Below are 9,056 nucleotides of genomic sequence, written 5' to 3' on the forward strand. Positions count from 1 at the left end.
TCAGGTAAGGTATTCATACCTCACTTACAAAAGTGAGTGAGATTTAAAACGTATAATGGTTTCTTTAGCATGCACGTGCTGAATAGGTTGGCGTACCTAACTTACAATAAAAGATAAAGGTAAAAACACATCAGGGTATCTTTGTGAGCTGAGGGTAATATAGTAATTACCCATTCAGGGTAATAATAAGAATTTACTTACCGATAATTCTATTTCTCGTAGTCCGTAGTGGATGCTGGGGACTCCGTAAGGACCATGGGGAATAGCGGCTCCGCAGGAGACTGGGCACATCTAAAGAAAGCTTTAGGACTATCTGGTGTGCACTGGCTCCTCCCCCCATGACCCTCCTCCAAGCCTCAGTTAGGATACTGTGCCCGGACGAGCGTACACAATAAGGAAGGATCTTGAATCCCGGGTAAGACTCATACCAGCCACACCAATCACACCGTACAACTTGTGATCTGAACCCAGTTAACAGCATGATAACAGAGGAGCCTCTAGAAAAGATGGCTCACTACAGCAATAACCCGATTTTTTGGTAACAATAACTATGTACCAGTATTGCAGACAATCCGCACTTGGGATGGGCGCCCAGCATCCACTACGGACTACGAGAAATAGAATTATCGGTAAGTAAATTCTTATTTTCTCTAACGTCCTAAGTGGATGCTGGGGACTCCGTAAGGTCCATGGGGATTATACCAAAGCTCCCAAACGGGCGGGAGAGTGCGGATGACTCTGCAGCACCAAATGAGAGAACTCCAGGTCCTCCTCAGCCAGGGTATCAATTTTGTAGAATTTTACAAACGTATTTGCTCCTGACCAAGTAGCTGCTCGGCAAAGTTGTAAAGCCGAGACCCCTCGGGCAGCCGCCCAAGATGAGCCCACCTTCCTTGTGGAGTGGGCATTTACAGATTTTTGGCTGTGGCAGGCCTGCCACCGAATGTGCAAGCTGAATTGTACTACAAATCCAACGAGCAATAGTCTGCTTAGAAGCAGGAGCACCCAGCTTGTTGGGTGCATACAGGATAAACAGCGAGTCAGTTTTCCTGACTCCAGCCGTCCTGGAAACATATATTTTCAGGGCCCTGACAACGTCTAGCAACTTGGAGGCCTCCAAGTCCCTAGTAGCCGCAGGCACCACAATAGGTTGGTTCAGGTGAAACGCTGAAACCACCTTAGGGAGAAACTGAGGACGAGTCCTCAATTCCGCCCTGTCCGAATGGAAAATCAGATAAGGGCTTTTACAGGATAAAGCCGCCAATTCTGACACGCGCCTGGCCCAGGCCAGGGCCAACAGCATGACCACTTTCCATGTGAGATATTTTAACTCCACAGATTTAAGTGGTTCAAACCAATGTGACTTTTGGAACCCAAAAACTACATTGAGATCCCAAAGTGCCACTGGAGGCACAAAAGGAGGCTGTATATGCAGTACCCCTTTTACAAACGTCTGAACTTCAGGGACTGAAGCTAGTTCTTTTTGGAAGAAAATTGACAGGGCCGAAATTTGAACCTTAATGGACTCCAATTTCAGGCCCATAGACACTCCTGTTTGCAGGAAATGTAGGAATCGACCCAGTTGAATTTCCTCCGTCGGGCCTTACTGGCCTCGCACCACGCAACATATTTTCGCCAAATGCGGTGATAATGTTTTGCGGTTACATCCTTCCTGGCTTTGATCAGGATAGGGATGACTTCATCCGGAATGCCTTTTTTCCTTCAGGATCCGGCGTTCAACCGCCATGCCGTCAAACGCAGCCGCGGTAAGTCTTGGAACAGACAGGGTCCTTGCTGGAGCAGGTCCCTTCTTATAGGTAGAGGCCACGGATCCTCCGTGAGCATCTCTTGAAGTTCCGGTTACCAAGTCCTTCTTGGCCAATCCGGAGCCACGAATATAGTGCTTACTCCTCTCCATCTTATCAATCTCAGTACCTTGGGTATGAGAGGCAGAGGAGGGAACACATACCCTGACTGGTACACCCACGGTGTTACCAGAGCGTCTACAGCTATTGCCTGAGGGTCCCTTGACCTGGCGCAATACCTGTCGAGTTTTTCCCAACGGTTTATAATCATGTGGAAGACTTCTGGGTGAAGTCCCCACTCTCCCGGGTGGAGGTCGTGCTGAGGAAGTCTGCTTCCCAGTTGTCCACTCCCGGAATGAATACTGCTGACAGTGCTATCACATGATTTTCCGCCCAGCGAAGAATCCTTGCAGCTTCTGCCATTGCCCTCCTGCTTCTTGTGCCACCCTGTTTATGTGGGTGACTGCCGTGATGTTGTCCGACTGGATCAACACCGGCTGACCTTGAAGCAGAGGTCTTGCTAAGCTTAGAGCATTGTAAATGGCCCTTAGCTTCAGGATATTTATGTGAAGTGATGTCTCCAGGCTTGACCATAAGCCCTGGATATTCCTTCCCTGTGTGACTGCTCCCCAGCCTCGCAGGCTGGCATCCGTGGTCACCAGGACCCAGTCCTGAATGCCGAATCTGCGGCCCTCTAGAAGATGAGCACTCTGGAACCACCACAGGAGGGACACCCTTGTCCTTGGTGACAGGGTTATCCGCTGATGCATCTGAAGATGCGACCCGGACCATTTGTCCAGCAGGTCCCACTGGAAAGTTTTTGCGTGGAATCTGCCGAATGGGATTGCTTCGTAGGAAGCCACCATTTTACCCAGAACCCTTGTGCATTGATGCACTGAGACTTGGCTCGGTTTTAGGAGGTTCCTGACTAGCTCTGATAACTCCCTGGCTTTTTCCTCCGGGAGAAAAACCTTTTTCTGGACTGTGTCCAGGATCATCCCTAGGAACAGAAGACAAGTCGTCGGAACCAGCTGCGATTTTGGAATATTGAGAATCCAATCGTGCTGCCGCAACACTACCTGAGATAGTGCTACACCGACCTCCAACTGTTCCCTGGATCTTACCCTTATCAGGGAATCGTCCAAGTAAAGGATAACTAAAATTCCCTTCCTTCGAAGGAATATCATCATTTCGGCCATTACCTTGGTAAAGACCCGGGGTGCCGTGGACCATCCATACGGCAGCGTCTGAACTGATAGTGACAGTTCTGTACCATAAACCTGAGGTACCCTTGATGAGAAGGGTAAATTTTGACATGAAGGTAAGCATCCTTGATGTCCCGAGACATCATGTAGTCCCCTTCTTCCAGGTTCGCAATCACTGCTCTGAGTGACTCAATCTTGAATTTGAACCTCTGTATGTAAGTGTTCAAAGATTTTAGATTTAGAATCGGTCTCACCGAGCCGTCCGGCTTCGGTACCACAACAGTGTGGAATAATACCCCGTTCCCTGTTGCAGGAGGGGTACCTTGATTATCACCTGCTGGGAATACAGCTTGTGAATGGCTTCCAAAACTGTCTCCCTGTCAGAAGGAGACATCAGTAAAGCCGACTTTAGGAAACGGCGAGGGGGAGACGTCTCGAATTCTAATTTGTACCCCTGAGATATCACCTGAAGGATCCAGGGGTCTACTTGCACAGTGAGCCCACTGCGCGCTGAAATTCATTGAGACGGGCCCCCCACCGTGCCTGATTCTGCTTGTAAAGCCCCAGCGTCATACTGAGGGCTTGGCAGAGGCGGGAGAGGGTTTCTGTTCCTGGGAACTGGCTGATTTCTGCAGCCTTTTTCCTCTCCCTCTGTCACGGGGCAGAAATGAGGAACATTTTGCCCGCTTGTCCACGAAAAGACTGCGCCTGATAATACGGCGTCTTCTCATGTTGAGAGGCGACCTGGGGTACAAACGTGGATTTCCCAGCTGTTGCCGTGGCCACCAGGTCTGAAAGACCGACCCCAAATAACTCCTCCCCTTATTAAGGCAATACTTCCAAATGCCGTTTGGAATACGCATCACCTGACCACTGACGTGTCCATAACCCTCTACTGGTAGAAATGGACAACGCACTTAGACTTGATGCCAGTCGGCAAATATTCCGCTGTGCATCACGCATATATAGAAATGCATCTTTTAAATGGTCTATAGGCAAAAATATACTGTCCCTATCTAGGGTATCAATATTTTCAGTCAGGGAATCCGACCACGCCAACCCAGCACTGCACATCCAGGCTGAGGCGATTGCTGGTCGCAGTATAACACCAGTATGTGTGTAAATACATTTTAGGATACTCTCCTGCTTTCTATCAGCAGGATCCTTAAGGGCGGCCATCTCAGGAGAGGGTAGAGCCCTTACAAGCGTGTGAGCGCTTTATCCCCCCTAGGGGGTGTTTCCCAACGCACCCTAACCTCTGGCGGGAAAGGATATAATGCCAATAACATTTTAGAAATTATCAGTTGTTATCGGGGGAAAACCACGCATCATCACACACCTCATTTAATTTCTCAGATTCAGGAAAACTACAGGTAGTTTTTCCTCACCGAACATAATACCCCTTTTTGGTGGTACTCGTATTATCAGAAATGTGTAAAACATTTTTCATTGCCTCAATCATGTAACGTGTGGCCCTACTGGAAGTCACATTTGTCTCTTCACCGTCGACACTGGAGTCAGTATCCGTGTCGGCGTCTATATCTGCCATCTGACGTAACGGGCGCTTTAGAGCCCCTGACGGCCTATGAGACGTCTGGACAGGCACAAGCTGAGTAGCCGGCTGTCTCATGTCAACCACTGTCTTTTATACAGAGCTGACACTGTCACGTAATTCCTTCCAACAGTTCATCCACTCAGGTGTCGACCCCCTAGGGGGTGACATCACTATTACAGGCAATCTGCTCCGTCTCCACATCATTTTTCTCCTCATACATGTCGACACAAACGTACCGACATACAGCACACACACAGGGAATGCTCTGATAGAGGACAGGACCCCACTAGCCCTTTGGGGAGACAGAGGGAGAGTTTGCCAGCACACACCAGAGCGCTATATATATACAGGGATAACCTTATATAAGTGTTTTTTCCCCTTATAGCTGCTGTATCTTTAATACTGCGCGTAATTAGTGCCCCCCCTCTCTTTTTTAACCCTTTCTGTAGTGTAGTGACTGCAGGGGAGAGACAGGGAGCTTCCCTCCAACGGAGCTGTGAGGGAAAATGGCGCCAGTGTGCTGAGGAGATAGGCTCCGCCCCCTTATCGGCGGCCTTATCTCCCGTTTTTCTATGTATTCTGGCAGGGGTTAAATGCATCCATATAGCCCAGGAGCTATATGTGATGCATTTTTTGCCATCAAAGGTGTTTTTTATTGCGTCTCAGGGCGCCCCCCAGCGCCCTGCACCCTCAGTGACCGGAGTGTGAAGTGTGCTGAGAGCAATGGCGCACAGCTGCAGTGCTGTGCGCTACCTTGTTGAAGACAGGACGTCTTCTGCCGCCGATTTTCCGGACCTCTTCTGCCTTCTGGCTCTGTAAGGGGGCCGGCGGCGCGGCTCTGGGACCCATCCAGGCTGGGCCTGCGATCGTCCCTCTGGAGCTAATGTCCAGTAGCCTAAGAAGCCCAATCCACTCTGCACGCAGGTGAGTTCGCTTCTTCTCCCCTTAGTCCCTCGATGCAGTGAGCCTGTTGCCAGCATGTCTCACTGAAAATAAAAAACCTAAACTAAAACTTTCACTAAGAAGCTCAGGAGAGCCCCTAGTGTGCACCCTTCTCGTTCGGGCACAGAGATCTAACTGAGGCTTGGAGGAGGGTCATAGGGGGGGGAGCCAGTGCACACCAGATAGTCCTAAAGCTTTCTTTAGATGTGCCCAGTCTCCTGCGGAGCCTCTATTCCCCATGGTCCTTACGGAGTCCCCAGCATCCACTTAGGACGTTAGAGAAAAGGAAGTTCAAGCAAGAAGAAGGATTACTACGTCTACTCGCTCCAGTGTGGCCCAGACGGCATTGGTTCTCCGACCTGCAGGGTCTCTCAATAGAGAGTCCTCTTCTACTTCCGCAACGCCCAGACCTCCTCGTTCAGGGCCCTTGTGTCTACCAGGATCTGGCCCGACTGGCTTTGACGGCATGGCTCTTGAAGCTTCAGTTCTGAGGGCCAAGGGATTTTCTGAAGCGGTCATTCAAACTATGTTGAAAGCCCGTAAACCGACTGCAGCTCGGATTTATTATAGGGTCTGGAATTCTTACTTCACCTGGTGTGTAACTAAGAATTATGATGCATACAAGTTCAGTGCTGCCAAACTTTTGGCTTTTCTGCAACAGGGCCTCGACTTAGGCCTTCGTCTGGCCTCCCTCAAGGCTCATATTTCAGCCTTGTTGGTTTGGTTTCAGCGAAAAATTGTGACTCTGCCTGACGTTCATACCTTCACTCAGGGTGTTTTACGGATTCAACCTCCCTATGTTCATCCTGTGGCTCCTTGAGATTTGTCGGTTGTTCTGGACACCCTCCAAGAGTCTCCGTTTGAACCTCTTGAGTCTGTGGACATTAAATGGCTTATGCTTAAGGTTTTGTTTTTGCTGGCTATTGCCTCTGCTAGATGGGTTTCAGACCTGGGTGCCTTATCCTGTAGGTCTCCCTTTCTGATTTTTCACTGTGACCGTTATCTACCTTTAACCAAGAAATTGTGATTCCGGCCTTTATCTCTCCTGATTTGTCTGGCAAAGAGCGGTCTTTGGATGTGGTATGGGCTCTCTGTATCAATGTGAAGAGAACCGCCTCCCTTCGGAGATCTGATTCTCTTTGTCCTTTTTGGTTTTCATAAACGTGGCTGGCCTGCGAATAAGCAGACCTTGGCCAGATGGATTAGAATGGTGATTGCACAAGCTTATGTACAGGGTGGACTTCCAGCTCCTGCTACTAGACCGTTAGACCGTTCATTAGGTTCTATGCCTTTGATACTTCCGCTTCCCAGGATGCTTCCTTTGGATGCCGGGTTCTTGTGCCTGCTACAGTGCGTCCCCTCCCATGAGGAACTGCTTTAGGACATTCCCCAATGTTATTCCCTGTGGAATACAGTGTACCCCGCTGCAGAAAAGGAGATTTATGCTAAGAATTTACCTTTTGTTAAATCTCTTTCTGCCAGGTACACTGGATTCCACAGGGCGCCCCCCCCCCCCTCCCTGACGCACTTAGCTTCTTTGGGTTTGAATGGCATTAGCCGCTGGTACCTTCTGTCGTGAGAATGCGGTTCGCTGTGGCTACTAGCTGTTACCGTCTCTTTTACCTGCTACTGCATTGGACTGGTTAATAAAACTGAGCTCCAGTGCTGGAGGCGGGGTTATAGAGGAGGCAGTGTAAGGCATCCTGGGAACAGTCAAAGCTTTAGCCTGTTGGTGCCTTGGATCAAGATACAACTCTACACCCCAATGTTATTCCCTGTGGAATCCAGTGTACCTCGCAGAAAGAGATTTAACAAAGGTACGTTCTTACCATAAATCTCTTATTTGATGTTTTTTCTTTACCAATGTAAAATTTAAATGACTTAAGCTGTCTATGCCCTTGAGCATTGGCCTTAGTAAATGACGTTGATGGACTTGCATCGTCATGACTGGTGACAGCACCTGCACCACTAGTATGTGCTTCCTGCTCTCCTCTCAACTGTTCGTCCTCCATTCCTATTTACAAACATGAATGAAGTGAGATGCAGCACACATCACAATTTGTAAAAAAATTTTTTTACCACCTTCAGTGTTGCACAATATGTGTATGAGTATGAAATAGTAATCAAATACTGCGGTTTAATTTCAGCAACAATTTCGCACAATCCGTGTATGAGTCAGAAATATTAATAGAACACTGCGGTTGACCTTCACCAACAGTGTCTCACAATATGTGTATGAATAGGAAATCATGATATACTGTGGTCTGACCGGCAGTGTCACTGTACTTACGAAAATAAAATAGAAATTGTATAGTATACTGTACACATAGTCCTATATATTTTTTCTTTCATTATCATAAGTACTGTGCCAATACCGGTCAGACCGCAGTATATTATTATTTTGTACTCATACATGTATTATGCCACACTGTTGGTGAAGGTCAACCGTAGTGTTCAATTACTATTTCTGATGCACAAACGTATTGTGTGACAAACAAAATAATACATATATTCTTTAAGAATTATATTTTAGGCTTTTTGTTTTTAGCTTTTATTATTTTCATTTTACACTGAGGCATAACCTCTGGATGAAGGGACAGATCACCCCTTTCAGGTACAGAGGACCGAGCACTCCTGGACTGATACAACAGACAGAGCACCCCTGGACGGATACAGCAGAACACACGCCCCCAGAGACCCCCTGCTACTGAGAGCCCAAAGTTCTCACTACAAAGCAAGCAGCTCCACCTAACACCCCCCCCCCCCCTCATTTTGGAGGCGGATCTCCGGCTGGGGGGAGGGGGGGGGGGGGGAAGAGAGAGAGTGAGAGTAGCTGGAGGAGCTGTGCTTACCGACAAAGAGCAGGGGGAACAAGTTCACATAGTGCCGGCTGCTGCTAATAATAAGAGCTACACTGCCGCAGCCATCGCAGTAATCAGCTCGCAACCGCTGCCAGTGACCTAGGCTGGAACAATGGAGAAGTGACCCGTTCAGAGCTGGAGCCTGGCGGCAACTGACTCTATTGTCTTCCGAAAGTTCCGCCCCTGGCTCACACGCCTACGACGCTCTCATGAGAGGTAAAGAAATGCTAATTACATTGAAATTGTGTCCATCGATGGACGAATCAATCTTTATGCACTAGCAATGTCTGTCTGTGTGGAATGCCTGATGAAATACGCTGTTACTGATTTCTTACTGTGGCGCATGCGTAGTATGCTGAGATCTGTGAGATCTGCCCTTTGTGTCCAACTCATAATCAGGCTCGTGATTTTTTTCTACAGAGGAAGAAGGGAGAAGACAGGACACTGACTGCAGTGCACTTCCTCCTCCACTGATCTGCACTTCCTCCACTCACTATGCAGTCACATGACTAACCTGTGGCCCCAGTTCTGACTATAAACCTGAAAGTGAGGGCTCCAGGTGAAAGATGGCCATGCTGCATATTGCCTATCAATAAGTTATATGCAACTGTTACTATTCTGAGTGCATTATACATAACATACTCAACATATAAATAAAATCACTTGATAAGCAACAATGCACAATAGC

The sequence above is a fragment of the Pseudophryne corroboree genome, chromosome 7, assembly GCF_028390025.1.
Source record: "Pseudophryne corroboree isolate aPseCor3 chromosome 7, aPseCor3.hap2, whole genome shotgun sequence".
NCBI lineage: Eukaryota > Metazoa > Chordata > Amphibia > Anura > Myobatrachidae > Pseudophryne > Pseudophryne corroboree.